Here is a 17,137-nt window from a genome sequence, read left to right as displayed (position 1 = left end):
TAATTACATGCAATTAGGAGAATATATCCAAGCAGAGCGCTACACTGGGTTTCGTGTGAGGATAACCAGAAATAGATTTATCCAAACCACGGTGGCCTAAGAATTATCATCCCAAATTTAAACTTTTGGGTATTCAGCTTTCCCAATTTGACTTCCTGTTTTGCAGAAAAGAACTTGAAGAAATAATAATAAAAGAAGGCTCATACTCATTTCCGTTCACCAAGTGGCTTGTTCAAAACAACATTTTAATGATTTAAGTGTAAATGAATCAGAAGCATATGGATTAGATTTCCCTTAAAATACACAAGGATTTTTAAATGAGGGAGAGTGGAATGAAGAATTTCTCCAAATTTAGTGCTCCTTGGAATAGCCTTTTCTCGTGTTATTAAAAATTGGTGGGGGTGGGGGTGGGGCTGCTGATTCACTTTGAACTACATTTGGCAAACGGGTGGAGTGGGGAAAAGGTTCCTAACATCTACTTTAAAGGGGGACCATGCTTCTCTTTGGGCATCCATCAACTAATTCATCCCAACCAGCATTTTTGATGAGTTAAGTGTAAATGAATCAGTAACATACGGATTACATTTGGAATACACATGGGATTAAAAAATGAAGGAAAAAAGCACTTGGTAAAGTATGTCTGGGGTTTTGCCAAACCCATAACAGTCAAAAAAAAATTTTTTTAAGGTTTGAAACAATAGATGAATCCCTCCCAGCCCCTGCCAGCCTCACCAGGGGGAGTAGACACATGGCTATTTATGTGACTATGCCAGTTCTCTGTCTCTTAAACAACACTGTGGAGCAGCCAGGGTCCATCCTCACTTGCCTTGTGCCCAGGCTGCTGCTTAATTATGTGTCCAACTTAAAGAGAATCACCTCCCGAGTTAGAAAGCTAACCGATTTCCCTATTTTGAGAGCATGCAAATATAATGCATTTGGCTGTTGAGCCATTTGTCTTCCTAGATAAACGTAAAAGGCAATTGAACAAAGATTGGAATCTGTTCCTAAGTGGAATGTGCATTTTGTGTTTACTTTCGGTTTCTCATTCAGCACCTAAGCAATACAAACAGTGACCTGGTGCTCTGCAGCCTACATGGAGCCCCTAAACCAGTGGTTTCCCACTTTTCACCTCCATGAAACTTGTTATTTTGATCTCTTTTCAGATTCCATATTTTGAAGCTTATGGTCTATACCCTAGATGCAATTATTGAAAAACAATTTCATCATCTTGTTATTAATCAAAAACTGCCATTGTAGGAAAACTAACATTAACACATTAAGTTGATAGAATCCGAGTTCTCAAAAAGAACCATATTTTAGTTGTCCTTCACAGTCTGAACCCAGTTACTTCTGTAACTCCAGTGTGGGTCCCCAAAGAGCCAGGATCCCAGATAGGGAATCCTTCGCCTAACAGGTCTGACAGGCATTCCAAAGTGGAGAGATTTCTAGAACAGCTACTATGGAATCTCTAGGTCTGAGCCCTCCAAGGATCAATCGAATATCATTTAAACGAAACTTTCCCAAACTCTAGGCAGGTAGAAAGAATCCTGTCAGAGAGAGGCGGAAGAGCACCAGTGGAGACACTCTCCCCAACAGAGCTTGCAATGCCTTGGAACAGTCACGAGTTTCTCCCCTTCACTTTGGGAGCATTCTGCTCCTCATCTGGGGCCTGGGGTCATCCTGTAGGCTCCACTTAAGACTTCTACAGAGATCTCAATGGGTTCAAGCCTAAAGAATTAAGTACGTGTCATCAGGGCTCGTTACAGGGCTTAAGGGAAAATAGGTTTTATTATTTCCCTGCTCTGTTTTGGAGAATGGGGTGGGGGGGGTGCAGTAGGAGGAGTGATTATTTGAAAATCTATACAAAAATTCAGAAGTTAATCTTGTCACATCAGGACTTTGGCAAAACCTATTCCTGCGTGTTTGTATCAGGATAGGTGGGAAGACAGTTCCTTTCGTAATATTGGAAAATAAGCGTGCTCTCTAAATTCCTAAGCAGCAGACACAGCTCTGGCAAATGCCTCGGGAGACAGATCATCTAGAGACAGCCGTGGAAACAGCTTGACATTAATGAAAATGTGCAAATGAGATAATAAACTAGAATGGAATAACCATTTCAAAACAACCTGTGACCCTTTTTATTTTCTTCCTGCCACACCCGTCATGGAACAGTAACGCAGTTAGATCATCCAGAGAAAGGAGCCGTGATAAGATTAACAATTACAGGAGAAAGGAGATTGTCTCCTTCTGCTCCATGTCCTTTTCCGTCGTCAGGCACCTAGGTTAAGGTGCTGTCGTAATGATAAGCTGTTCTTTGAAATGAATTGTGTCTGTGGCTTATGTACATTTAGAGCTTGAGTCACCAAACCTCAGCAGAGAGGCCGAGTCATGGGAGCATGCATATATGCTTAATTTTATTTCAGGAAAGCAATCAAAACAGAGGCACTTAGGCCCTGCAGTGGGGCCCGCTCAGAAACAAGACGGTCAAGTTCACAGGCCATTGCCCAGGAGCCTCTGAAGGGCTGACATAAGATCGATTGGCCATCCTGGGCCATTTAGCAAACAGTTTACATAGGTGGCCTGGGTACTGGATTTAAACTAAATGAAAACTATTGGGAGAATTCCCTATAAAGTGGACTTGATCTATATTAGGGAACAGGCTAATTATAGGGATTGGCATATATGGAATCAAAGTGAAACACTATATGGGACTAGAGAGTGGTGGTCTTTTATACCAGGGTGGTCTGAAACTGGGGTTTAATGTATGTACAATATACAAACATTTTTGACAGACCATTAACACCTATAATCTTGTAAATATTTGCAATTTTCTAGATCATAAATATAGCTGCATAAGCAGTTCTTTCAGAACATCATTTATACACCATTAAAGGTTAATTTACAAGTTAGTACCTTATAGAAAGAAGATATGTGGGCTTTATGCTAACTTTCTGTAAAGGGAGACTGGTGTCTCCAAAAGCAATTTGTAGCTCTCCTGTGGGTCTGACTGGGGTCCTATTCAAAGCACTATTTGAATTCTTTTCATCAGCTCATGTTCACAGCAAACTTAATCTTCTGTTTTGGGGGGGGGGGGGAAACAGAGGAGAGAGAAAGATCTGAGGTCTTCAGGCTGTACTTCCAAGCATCCAACTGTTTATTTGAACAGGCTCTCTCGACACCATTCTCATTTGTCATAGTCCCTCTGATACCTGTTGTTGTACCTTAGCCTCCATCCCAAAGGGCTTCCAACAGTTCTCAACTTAAAGACTCCTCGGAGGGACTAACAATGACATCTGACCTCCGAGGCTACCATTGTGTGGCATTACATTTTGTAAAAGATCAAAGAGAGCAAGGAAAAGAGGAGAGAAAGTGTTTTGTGGGAATTTTCCCCACCTCCAGCCAGGCAATTTTGGAGTCTCTCTAGCGGTGGTGACAGGGAGGGACCCTGGTTCCCACAGGAGCTGTCCACAAATTATATCCATAGAAAGATGCTGGGGTACTCTGGGAAAAGAACATCTCTTCTGTGAGAGGGTGGGTAAATGTGTGTCAAACACATAAAAAGGAAGCCACAGAGTGACTGCAGCAGATTCGTGTTGTCTGGAAAGAAACCGAATGATGTTACTTATTCAATATGTGGAGCCTCTTCTCTGAAGGAGTATTCCATCGATATCACTATCCTGTCCCTGAAATGTGAACCGTCAGTCTGCGGGCTGCAGGCCTGCCTGGCCTGGCACAGGCATTTTTCATGCATCTTGAGCCTACTCTGTCTCTTATCTCTCCCAAACAGAGGATTCTCAGGGTTTCCCTGCCATTCTTCCCAGGGGCTCCTTAGGAAACTGGAAGCAAATTCCAAAAAGTTTGCAGTCTACATACACACTTCTCCCCTGTCTTTCTGTTGATTTGGGGTAATTTCCCAAGCATATCCCATTTCCCCTGTGCTCTTCAGACCCCTCAAAGTCAGCCCAGGTCTCCAAATAGCAGAACATCTCTCTCCATACTTGCGTGTGGCAAATGCAACACTGAGCTGGGAGTCTAGACAGTTAGGCTCTGACCTTAGGTCTGCCACTATCTGATCTTAGAGAAATGATAGTCAACTTGGGCTTCAGTTTTCTCACTTGTAAGTGACTATGCTGGGCAATTAATGAGATGATCTCAAAATTCCCTTTCATGACTCAGAGTCTATCTTCTATGGTTCTTCCCATTTGGGACTCGTAAAACCTATTAGTTCTCTTCTCTCCCCTCTCCAAAGACTTTTTTTAGGGAGTGAACAGCATTGCCCTCCCCAGAGCCCTCCCCCTAGCCCTCAAGCTCCAGCCCTATCATTATCTACTTTCTGGCATTTTCCTTTGATATCCACATCTAGACCATAACCATCTTCTGAGCAGTTTCTGTTGCCTCTTTCTCTGTTCCATGTCTTTCTTTCTGTGTTAGTTTAATATTATAAAAAATATTGATGTAGTTCATAGGTTTGATGGGAATTAAAGATTCCCTGATATTTTGAGACGAAACCCAAGATTTGAATAAATGGTGCAATGTTTAATAAAATCTGAATTTTAAGGCTGTGGCCAGGGATTTGGGAACCTGAGTAGGACTGTCACGGCCTGGAGGCCAAGTGTAAGACCATATGTGCAAAATAATTAAAGGGCACAGAATTTGATGAGGCAGGAACACACGAAAATAAGTGTTACCAGTAGGAGTGTCAGGTTATTGGTTTTTCTCTGGAAAGACCAGAGTATAGAACTTTTTAAATCAGTGGACAATGAAGTTTGGTTTTCTTGACATTTTTCGATTGTGCTTGAGTTATTTGTAAATAACACCGTTTATCTGAGCATGGGAGTTCTCCTCCATTTGGAAATAACCATCATTTTGAACCCTATGTTATATATTTCTTCAATTTCTGATTTAGGGCCTCAGGCCTCACTATATCAGCACTGTGCGAGGCCATCTATTTTGTGGAAATTTTACCCTCATTTGAATTTAATTCTATGGCCGGCAAGATGCATCCTTGCGGAATCATCACGAGTCTGAATAGTCTGAAGGCTGCTTCCACTTGAGCCCTTCCACCCTGCCTTCCCCTTCACTCCTTCTTCCTACTGTTTCCTTCCCACCCACCCCCCTACTTTCTAAATGACCCTGCCCTACATACCCTAGTCTCAGCTTTTCCACTAGTAGTTAACTAAGGTTCTAACAGAGTAGACGGTGTATATTGATGGCTTCCATTGGGTTAACTTGTTAGGTGCCCTATCTATCCCTATGTGAATTAAGATCACTAAGTAATGTGACAGGCAACATGACCTGAGTTTACTATAGATATTCATACAAAGAGCTGTCATTTCATACTGTGTCCTTGGTTTTTGATGAATGTTAATAGATGACACGGCCATGTGAAGGATGTTTCCGAGTCTTTTATAAATTTGCTATTGAAGACCATCCGTTATGTTATTTAATGCCTCTTAAATAAGGAGCCATGTCATCAATTTTTTCTTAGAGTTTAGCGCTAAAAAGGAAAAAGAAAATATTCCCGTAAACTATTTTGCTTGCTTTTAAGAGGTAATTAGAGCCACGAAAGTCATTGGGGCTCAAGAGTATTAAAGGAATATTTCCTTAATTTAGGAAAGGTCTAGTTTTTCTCTCGGTTACCATCACCTCCCTTATCTCACTTTCTGAACTGGTCCAGTACTGTTCTTTCTTTCTCCTCAATACTCTATTCTTGATCTCTGAGCCATGCGTTTCCACGCGTCTCACCTCTGTATCGCCAATGTTCTGTGTAAGGAAGAGAGGTTAAAATAATACGTTACTTTCCCCAAGCAATATGTTTCTTTGCCGGGGTCTTCTGGGGAGAAGATGCTTTAACTCAAGGCCGAGCAAAGGATGTTTAATGAGAGGCTGCTCCAATCAAAGGAAAACAAAACTAAAACGTTATTTGTACAAAAAAAGATTAGGAAATATTTATCTTATACTCCAACTGCCTCTTGGAGATTCTCAAGGAATATTAGGAGTTGTATCCAAAATGTCCTGAAGTAAAGAAAATAAATATATTTGAACCCATAGTCCTTTTAAATGTTAGTCAGAAGAACACACTTCGAGAACTTCTACTTAATCCACATAGTGGTAAATCTTTCAGGTCCCGAGGCCAGCAAGTAGAGGTGCTGTTGGGTCAGTACAGAGGTGGAAGTGTGGCCGTTTCTGCTTCCCAGATAAGACCAGAGGTAACTGCCCACTCTCCCTCATGATTTAGCACTCAACCCTAAACTCCACCCCCAGACGTGAGGTCCTCCAAATACCACAGGCTTTTACAATTAATCCATTCATCTTCATCAACTTACATAGCTTCCCCCACCCGATATTAATAAGCCTACATACAGAGCTCCTTGCCAATTGTATTCAACATTTTAAAATAAAAGTGACAGAAACCCTTTCAGAGAAAAATCGTTTATTGGCTCATGTCACTGGAAGTCCAAGGGTGGACCTACGGCCGGCTGAATCCAGGGACTTAAATTCAGTCCTTACATCTGCTCCTTTTTTCTTCTCTTGGCTTCACTTCTGACTGTCCCTTGCCATCATTCTTAATATCTTTCTGCACGTTGAGAAAGAAGGCCACTGACTACTCCATGCTGACATGCTGCAGACTAAAAATCCAAAATGAAGAATCACCCTTTCTCTCCCACTATTGTCCATTTATCAGATAACATGGAAGCGCTGTGGCTGGCCCTGTTTACAAAGTGTCCGTCCCTGTACCAAGAGCTGAAATCAGAGTGTTGCCCAAGAGTGATTGCTCAGCTTGACTCATAGGCCGACTTACTCAGGAGGGCTTAACGACAGAAAAACACTACAGGTTTACCACATGAAAACCGACATATGTCTTGCTTGTTTCAGGAGATGTGCATTACCCCATTCAGTCAAAAAATCTGTTTTTCTTAAGAAGAAAGTTTTCTTTTATCTTATTTAGAATTATTTGCATTGCATCACTTTGCTCTCACTTGAAATGCTTCAAGGTTTTTTTCATCTGTATCTCGTCTCCATAGCTAGACTGTATGCTCCTCCCTGTCCTACCTCATACTTGTCATTCATTTACTCATTCTGCAAAATTTTATTGAATATCTGTTGCATACCAGGAACTGTGCTAAGCTCTGGAGAATTTTTTTTTTAATTAAAAATACAAGATGCTCAGAAAATGCTCTGCAAATAACTGAGCCCCATTCTTTGTGATGTTCCGAATGCTAAGAATGGACCTCATTCTCCCAGCCATAGTCATCATAGAATTTTTAGAAAGGTAATTATGTGAACTTGGGCCTGTCATTTCCCTCTTTGGGCCTCAGATTCCTCAATCGTAAAATAAAGATATTAACAAGATGTTCTCCAAGCTCTAAAATTCTAGGATTCTAAGCCATGGACAACCATATAATATGGGCAGCAAGAGATGCTGTTTTTGAATTTGTCCCTAATTATTCAACTTAAATTACATCCTCACCCGTCTCAGCATAAGAGATAAGAAGAGAACACAGTTTCATTTCATTGCACCCTCTACCACATTTCACTTCATTTTAAAGTGATTCACAACCTCCTGGCACATTCATTATAACCAACACTTTATTGAAACGTGCTCTGCAATGTACACAGCCCCCCCCCCCAAACAACTCTAGAAAACAGGATGCGATAAGGAGTTGTCCCCATTTTATGGAAGAGAAAGCTAAGGTTGAGATAAAACTCCTGGCTTGCTCAAGGTCGCGGAGCTGGTGTGAGTTCCCAAATGGTGTCAAGATAATGCCCTCTCTCAACTCTGTGAAGCTGCAGCACAGCCGGAAAGACAGAGTCATTTCTTGCCATCAAAAACCTGGATCCCATGAGAACAAAGTCTGTGAACTTCTTAGGATGTTTAAGTCAAAGGGGCTTTGGTGATGCATAGTTTTAACCCACAGCATAATAAGGCCTTTGGCAAAGAAACAAGGAATACCAGGAACATAGTGCCTGCAAGGAAAATGTAGCAAAATGCCACATATATCAAGTAGCTCTCACGGTCTGGGGATGAAAGAAATTAGGGCAGGGGGAAATTCTCACCATGTTTGGGGCCCTCCATTCTGTGAAGCTCTCATTCAAGCCTTTGCAAAACTGAGCCATGCTTTCCCTCATTCCCCTAATCCCTGCCTTTCATTTTTAAACCAAAGTGCCTGTGAAGAGAAATCCAATGCACATGTTCTGATTCGCTTACACTTAACTCATCAAACTCTGTTTAGGAAGAGCTATCTGGTGTCCAAAAATATTTTGGAGTCTTCCCTCCTGCCATTTTAATGAGCCATCGAAAGTTGTTGTTGGTTTCTTTCTGGGGGGGGGGGGGGGTTGTTTTTTGTTTTTGTTTTTGTTTTCTAACTGGTATGCCCACGCTTGAGTTGAACACATGTGAACAGTAGGGCACCCACAAAGCCTAGTGGATGAGCAGGTTCCAGGCTGCTTAGAGACCGAGAGGGCCATCTCTGCTTAGCAGAGTCTTCTAGGCTCCGTGGCAGTGGGGCTGCACTGGGGGAACCCAAAGAAACCTGAGACAGAGCAGTTTGCCCAGAGCCAGACCCATGTGATCGCCACAAACGCCAGCAAAGGCAGACAGGGCTATAGACTTGAGGTAGAGAGTTTTCTGAGTTCTGCCAGTTTCCAAAGATACAAAAAAAGAGATAAAAACTACAGAACTGCTGGCTCAGAAGGAGATGGCCACCCCAGGGAAAAAGAGTCCTGCTCACCAGGCAGGGAGTCCTCGCCACCGTCATCTCCTCCCCTGCAACAGACCCCTGGCCGATGGCTCTGCTTCCCCTCTTGACCCCTTAAAGCCCAGATTTCTCTCTTGAGAAACCAGAGTAGCCATTTAAAACAGAAATCAGAGCTTACCCCTGCTTGGCTTAGAAACCAGCAGTGGCTTCCTGGAGCATTTTGAATAAAATATAGATTGCTTGCCATGCTGGAATATTCCTCATGACTGAGCCTCACCTGCCCCTCCACCCTCAGCACCTACTGCTCATCCTCAGTCACTCCGCTCCCGCCGAACAGCTGCTGTTCTCTGACTTGAACCTGTGAAGCTCGTTTCAACCTCAGCATCTTTGCATCTGCTCTTCCCTCAACCTGACTGTTCTTCCTTCACATAGTTATACGGTTGACTTGAGCTCATTATTTGTTTCTTCTTTCAAAGGTTTCTTTCCTTATCACTCCAGCTCCAGTAGCACTTCCCCCCTTAACTTACTCTTTAATGTTTAATTTTTTTTCTTAGCACTTACTGCCTCCTGAAATTGTCTTGTGTCCTTGTTTCTATGATTATTTCTTTTGACCCCCATCAGAGCGTAAGTTCCAGGAGGTCAGGGACCATTCTTCCTGATTCACCTCGGAATTGCTAGTGCCTAGAACAGTACCTAATATAGGGTATATCTCAATAAGTATTTGTCGAGTGAGTGAGTGAGTAAATGAATGAATGAATGAATGCATACCCTTAACAACTATTTCAACCTGGAGTTGCATATAACTTCAACAAGCTAGGGGGATGCCTCCTGGTCCTCAAGCAATAGAAGCAAGCAGCCCTAGAAGAGCATTGTTTCTATCTAGAGAAGGTGGCATCAATCCATTGCTCTCAAACATCTGTCTCTTGGGGCAAAGGCTGTGATAGGGAGCATGAAAGGCAGAAGAACTTAAAACAGAGCAACTTCTGGGCCAAACCTCTGAAGTGTTGGAAGGCTTTGGTGCTATAGAGACAAGTTGGAAGCTGGTACCTGCAAATGACCAGAGTGGCTCGTGGAGAAGCAACCGAACCCAGAGAAACATGGCTTTGTTACAGTATTAGGGTAGGTTCTTCCCCAGACTACAGTGACCTGGGGAATGTCTTCACCCACCAATCTAACAGTTACAGTTTTAAATGGAGGCTGAAGGAAGGAAATGCAAAGGGTGAATGGACCTACCGTGTAGAAGGGATCCTCATTCCATACTTCACCCTGCCTGTCTGGGAAAACGTTCTTCGGTTTGTTTCCTTTAAGTCTCCATCTATCAGGGAGAACTGATAGATGATGCCTGGACTGGGCCCCTGGTTCAACAGCCCAAATATTTTTTCTAGATATGGCTGTTAATGCATCTTAACAGCCCGAGTCACCACTTTGACACAAAAGGCAGCACACTCTAACTCCTATAGGACGTGTCGCACAGGTCTTGCACTCTGAATCTCCTTGACAAATGATGATTTGGTGTATTCCTTCATTTTTTCCTGTGTTTACATGATATAATACATGTGAAATATTTTACATGACTAAATTCTTAATATGTGTACATTTCACTATTCCTTTTTTGTTTAACCGTATACATGTTCGTTTTCTTTGTTTTAAGCAATTTTTCATAAATATCTTTATTTCATAGATATACAATATTCAGTTCCATGACTGGCTCATGATTTCCTTTACCATTCCCCTGTTATTCAATACTTAGGCTTTTCCCTGCAGGGTATCTTTTGAATTAAAAGAGAAAGAAAGAAAAAGAAAAGGAAAAAAAAGAAAAAAATACTTAGGCTTTCTTTCCAATTTTTCACTATTGTTAATAATATTGTAATACACAGGTCTTTGCCTGAATTTTATGTGGTTTTCATAATAGAGAGTATAAGAAATAAATTTCTGGATTAAAAACAGTGGACATTTTAAGGATTTTTTATAGTATTGTTAAGTGGATTTCAAGACTGCAATACAATTATATATTTTAACCAGATAATCAATCTCATTTTTTATTTACACATATGATTACTAGTTAGGCTGAATTTTTTCATTTTTATTAGCTACAACACTAGACTGTTAAATAAAGAATATTACTAAAGCCTAAAGGAAAGTTTAAAAATATATAAAGGAAAAAACTAAAAATGTAAAAGTAATTAAGTTCCCAAAGTATAGGCTTAGACTCTGAAAAAAAATTTAAATAGCTAATATTGTTGTATTTTTAATATATGCCAGATATTTTGTTAAATGTTTATGTAAAACCATATTTTATCTGCACAGCAAGTATATAGTATAATTAGGACATTTTCAGCTATAATACCCCAACCAACAAACTCATTTAACTGAAAAGACCTGGGATAAATACGGCTCAGGTACAGCTTGAGTCAGGATCCCAAATGATACTTTTTTTATTTCTTGACTCTGACTTCCTCTATGTTTGCTTCATCCTCAACAATGAATGGCTGCCCAAGAGCCTGGGCCAGTCTCCCTGAATCTCGCTAGGTCACATTTCTATAGCCAAGGTATTATAACATCTTACTGGCCAGATCTTAGTCACATACATCAGCATCCAAAGCATATAAACTGAGATTAAGAGAGAAGGCAGAACCCTAAAGGAAATTTGGGACCCTTTAAACAGCAAAAGTAACTCTACTATCGGCAGGGCTCTTATTAACCAATTTTTACAGATAAGAAACAGGCTCAGAGAGCTTATTTGACTGTTCCAAGATCACACCGCAGAGTGGTTCAAATGCAGTCTCCCATCTGTCTAACGCTAGCAGAAGCACTAAAGCGCTTGACAAAGCCCCCAAATCTCTGACCCAAAGATAATCTCACTTTAGTCCCTGTGGGGCTGGCAGTTTGCCTAGGTTATTCCCTCAGCACTGGGTCTCCATTTAATTGTATTCATTCAAGATGGATGCATCCATTCCTTCAGGCCAAGGAGCAGACTTCATTCTGGCTTGTTGCTTAATGAACTCATGGTTAAGAACATAAGGACTTATGGGATTTGGAGGGCAGACAAGCCTAGGTTCAAATCTCATCTCTGAACAATGTACCTTTGAAGATATCACTTAATTCTCTAAGCTTCACTTTTCTCATCTGTAAATGGGATAAACAACAGTCCCTACTCTATAAGGTTGTTGTGAGAATTGAGTGCACTAATGCATGAAACCTCCTGGGAGCCAGTTCTGCAACCCCTTGGTTCCCAGTAGTGATCAGCCGTTTTGGAACATGAATGGGACATTGTCACCACCTCCTCGTGTACTATATAGTCACCATTCCTACTCATCCACCGGAAAGGTTGCTTGCAATTGCAAATCTAATATCTAAAGTTGAGTGTAATGCATGATAGTTAGACAACTAAAGTAAGAAAGATCATTCTTTCACAGCAGAGGATTTAATCCCATGTCGAATTGAAATGTTCAGCTGATTATCAAGAAAGTGAATGTTATGAGAGTTTATTTCTATTTCTTAACTCATGGAACATTTATACCCATTATTTTAACAGCTTATCTCTCCCTCCAAATTCTTTCTTATTCATTATATATTTTGACTTAATCATAAGTTATGCTTTCATGCTTCATATGAGGCAATTTTTTTGCTGAGAAAGCCCTAAATTCATTCCATTTTCCTTGAATTGTAGCATATTCATTTTCGATGTTTATTTGAGGGAAAGGAGGCTTCTCAAAAAATGTACATTCTGTGTACCATGGCAGTAATGTTCGTAAGTTACCCGTGGTATGAATCAGGGTTCTCCAGGGAAACAGAACCAATAGGATATACAGAGATACATAGAAAGAGACATATTATGAGGGATTAGCTCACATGATTCTGCCATCTGCAAGTTGAAAGCCCAGGAAAGCTGGTGGTGGAGTTCTAATCCAAACCCGAAGGCCGAAGACCCGGGGAAACCAGTGGTGCAGGTCTCAGTTTGAGTCTAAAATCCTAAGAATCAGGAGTGCCAATGTCCTAGGACAGGAAAAGATATGTGTTTGAGCTAAAATGGAGAGCAAATTCACCTTTCCTCCACCTTGTTACTCTACTGGAGCACCTAACATGTTGGATGGTTGATGCCACTGGCATTGGGGAAGGCCATCGTCTTCACTCGGTCTGCTGATTCGAATGCTAACCTCTTCCAGAAACATCCTCACAGACACACCGGAAATAATGTCTTACCAGCTATCTTGGTATCCCTTAGCTCTGTCAAGTTGGCACATAAAGTTAACCATCACACGTGAACTAAAATTCCAGCTACAGAAATGATAGAGACTATAGGAACTATTTGGGCCAATCTCCACTGCCAGTTTTTGTTTGAAGATTTATTTATAAACAATTGTAAATTCTCTTCTTGAAATTCCCCAGGAAAAAGTCTAAATTCAGGAGTCAATTCCATGATATTTTTTTTTTATTCCTAAAAATCAAAAGGTCACATTTTCCACTTAATCTTGATTGTTATACAATATTGAATTAATATTGTCATGCAATATCCAGTAACAAAATTTGACTGAATAGTAATAATTAAAGTAATTTTGATCTTATTCTTAAGTGATAACTAAGCACTTGCTAGATAAACTTTGGTAATAAGAAACATAGGAATTTATAATTCTAAATTCTACAAGTTTAGCAAGATATCGATCTTCTAAGTTCTTTGTTTTTATTTCAGACCATTTCTCATATATTAATTGGCCTACAGAATTATCTATGGTAGTAGAATAATGATGATGATAATGATGATATAATAATAATAATAATAACAACAACTATATGTAGGCATTGTCCTGAATGCCGTGTGTACATTTTCTAATGTAATCTTCACAGTAGCCTTAAGAAGCAAGTATTCACATCTCCGTTTTACAGAGGATGACATTAAAGTTCAAAGAATTGTATCCAAAATCTCACAATAAATTATAGGATGAGACTCAAACCCAAATATGGCTAACTCCAAAGCCTACACTGCTTTAGAACTAAGTTTGCAATATTTCAGAGTTTGAGTTTTAAAAATCTGGCTCACTGCCATAGACTAATATTTTTAGCCCAATGGTAGATCCAAGGACATGATAGAGTGAGTTGATTAAGCCCTGAAAGCTCACAGAGTAGGTAAATTTTTATGGAAGAAAATACTGAATCATATGACCTGTAGCGTGGCTAATAACATGAGACAAAGGTGTCACTGTCGATGGCGTCCTCACACTTTTCATCATACCTCTCTACCAATAAGAGCCAGGGGCGATACGCACTCTGTGTGTCAGCACATCCGATAAGGGGAGCTCGAAAAACTTTTGCTTCCTCAAGAAAGTAGTCATTTATTGAACAAAGAGCAAGGGATAAATAAACCGTTATTATGTATCGATGACTTTTTTAAAGCGATTCCCAAGAAAAACCCCTTTGAATTACCCACCCACACCAGTATCAAAATGATCACAGCAGCTTGTATCTCATGCTGAAGCCTTATCTCGTCTAAATGCATCTTTGCCAACCTCTCTAGCACTCTTAAAGGTAACGACGGTGAAATACAATTCAGGTTGTGGCAAGATGGCTCCCAAGAGACCTTTCGTTCCCTGCCGTCCCATCCCCCTGCCTCAGACACCCCCTCCCTCCTAGGATCTGAGTTTTCCAAAGTCCCCAAATTAGGTATTAAGTACATGTTTATTCCATCATGGTTTTCTCTTCTAATCTGGGAGATAAAAATAACAGAAAGAAATGTCTATTTGTAGTCTCATTTTATCCCCTACTGTCCCAAAAGTAAACTTCAGAATGTCGCTGATCTCATGCCTCCTCTTTCTTCATGTGGCCCAGTCCACACAGGGCAGCTTTTAGGGTGGACCCCACATACAGCTCCAGTTCAGAAATATTGCTTTATGAATCTGCAGACTGATTCTCGACATGTTTTGGCACATCATCAACATTTTAAAAACTGGTTCTCTTTCAAAAACTAGAGAATGGGTTATTTATTGGCAACAGTAATTCTGGGAGTTAATGACCAATAGGCAGCTTGAGCGATGCTTTATGACAAAACACAAATAATCATAAACAATTTAGAAAAGCCCAAATCTCCTAACTGAGTAAGTACACTGAACAATCCTCTTTTGTCTTGAACTGCCTTGAAATGAGAAAAATTACGAAACTATATGTTTATTTGGAAGGATGTTTAACATGAAGCTTAAAGGTAAAAAATCTATTTAGTGTGGATTTTTTTAAAGCTTTGAAATGAACAGTGTTTGATTGTTAAAGTAAAAGCCGTGGGACTTTTGTTAGAGATGTTTTAATGTGGCTCTTAGCTTTTCTTCTTCAGTAGGACAGTTCAATTTAGCAATCAATGACAGCCCTCTATGTGCCATGCACTGTGCTAATGAGAATATACCAAGGAAGAAAAGTGTGGTTTCTGCCCTTAACGAGCTTTAAAAATCTTATGCTGGGGCGGGGGCGGGAAAGGCACTACAAATTCTAATATGCTCACTTTAAAGAACTAATAATTGTATAACATCGCTTTTTCCACCTATTGTCCTATAATTTCTACTTTCCCAACAAAAGGATGTTGAATCCCATAGAGAGAGAAAATAAATGTGCATGCTGAGCAATGTTCTTTTCCCTGTGATGTTTAAAAGCAATTTTCTTTAAATGAAATTTAAATAGAAACTGCTAACATTGAAATTAGTGATATCACCAAATAGTCTGTGTTTTTACCCAGGAAGCATAAGAACCTCAGGCTTCATGGTGTTTCTCCAGTCTTTTGTGATTAGAGCTTGAGAATCGACAATGCAAAGATAGCTCTTGACTTGGCATCCAGGGGTAAAATACCATACCTGGTCCTAGGGCCTGTGCTATTTCTTTTCATCTTCCCCCTCCCTATATTCCTTTCCTTTGTTACTTCCCCGAGGAAATTCATATTGAGAACTTTGTTCAGTACGACGCAAAGAGCTGAATAACATTCTCTGCTGGCAGGAAAGTGGCAGCTCTTTGGTTTTGGTCGGGAGCTGCGGTGGCAGTTGTTTTGTAAGGCTTACATAAATTTCTCGAACATCCAATATGACATTGTGTGAAGAGCCGTGGGTTTAGAGTGAGTCAATTTGTAAGTTTTGTAAACTTAGGCAACTCACTTATAATTTCTGGGCCTCAATTTCCACATCTATAAATCTGAGCACAAAACCAGTGGTTCCCAAAGTTTGCTGCACACTAGAATCACCAGGGGAGCTTTTAAAAATCCTGATGCCCAGGTTGCACGCCAGACCAATTAAATCGGAATATCTCAGGATGGAAGCCACATATTTGTTGTTTAAAGATCCCCAGGTGATTCCACTGTGCAATGAGGTTATAGAGCCACTGCAGAAAACTCTGACTTATCCGAGGTCTTTGCCAGCTCTAGCATTCTAAATGTCACGCTCTCTAAGCTTCAGTTTGTTCCTCTCTCTTATGAGACTCAAGCTATTAACAGCTTATCTAGAGCTTCAATGCACTCGCCATCCCAGTGGGCTTGTCTATGAAAGGTGACAAATTGATTCTAAATTTTTATGGAAATGCAAAGGGTCTAGAATAGTCAAAGAAATCTTGCAAAAAAAAAAATAGAGCAAAGTTGAAGGCCTTGAGATTATCAAGCTACGGTAATCCAGACATATGGTAGTACTGTAAGAATAGATGAATAATCATTGAAACAGAATAGATGGTCTAACACTTGACCTTCACTTACACAATCAATTGATTTTCACAGGAAGTGTCAAAACCATTCCATCAGGAAAGGAAAATCTCTTGCACTGCAACAACCAGATAACACCTACCTCGCACCAAATACAAAAGTTATTTACATAGATCACAGACTTAAATGTATAAGCTAAAACTGTAAAGCTTCTATAAGAAAATATAAGCTAAAATATTTAGAAAGACTCCCTAAACGGGATACCAAAAGCAATAACAAAAAAGGTAAATTAAAAACAAAAAACTCCTTTAAAAAAATAGGAATAGGCAAGCCACAGACTGGGAAAAAATATCCATTTTACATAAGACTCATATTCAGTATAAAGAGCTTCTAAAACGCAATAATGAAAAGCCAAACAACACAATTGAAAAATGGGCAAAATACATGAACAAATACTTCACAAAAGATATAAAAATAGCTAGTAAGCCCATAAAAAAAAACTGCTCAAACTCATTAGACATCAAGGAAATACAAACAAAACAATGAAATTGAAATAAAAACTCCTCGAACACATTCAAATGGCTGAAATTAAAAAAAAACTGATAAGGTCATATGCAGGCAAAGATGTAGAATTGCTAATGGGAATTTAAAAAATGATATAATTATATTTTTAACTGTTTGATGACTGCTTTTAAAGTTAAACATATATCTACCCTATGGCCCAAGAATTCCACTCTTATTTACCTAAAAAAAAAAAAAAAAAGGAAACATATGGCCATAC

The 17,137-nt window shown here is 39.9% G+C and overlaps 1 protein-coding gene across 4 annotated transcripts in view; it reads left to right on the top strand.

The window, feature by feature from the left end:
* Window positions 1-17,137, top strand: part of ANKFN1 (ankyrin repeat and fibronectin type III domain containing 1) — a 527,248-nt gene that overhangs the window by 327,862 nt on the left and 182,249 nt on the right. The gene's annotated exons all lie outside the window — the stretch shown is intronic.

The sequence above is a fragment of the Rousettus aegyptiacus genome, unplaced genomic scaffold (assembly GCF_014176215.1).
Source record: "Rousettus aegyptiacus isolate mRouAeg1 unplaced genomic scaffold, mRouAeg1.p scaffold_m13_p_6, whole genome shotgun sequence".
NCBI classification, from domain to species: Eukaryota; Metazoa; Chordata; class Mammalia; order Chiroptera; family Pteropodidae; genus Rousettus; species Rousettus aegyptiacus.
Note: the sequence above shows the minus strand (reverse complement) of the source record. Positions and strands in the feature narration are given on the sequence as shown.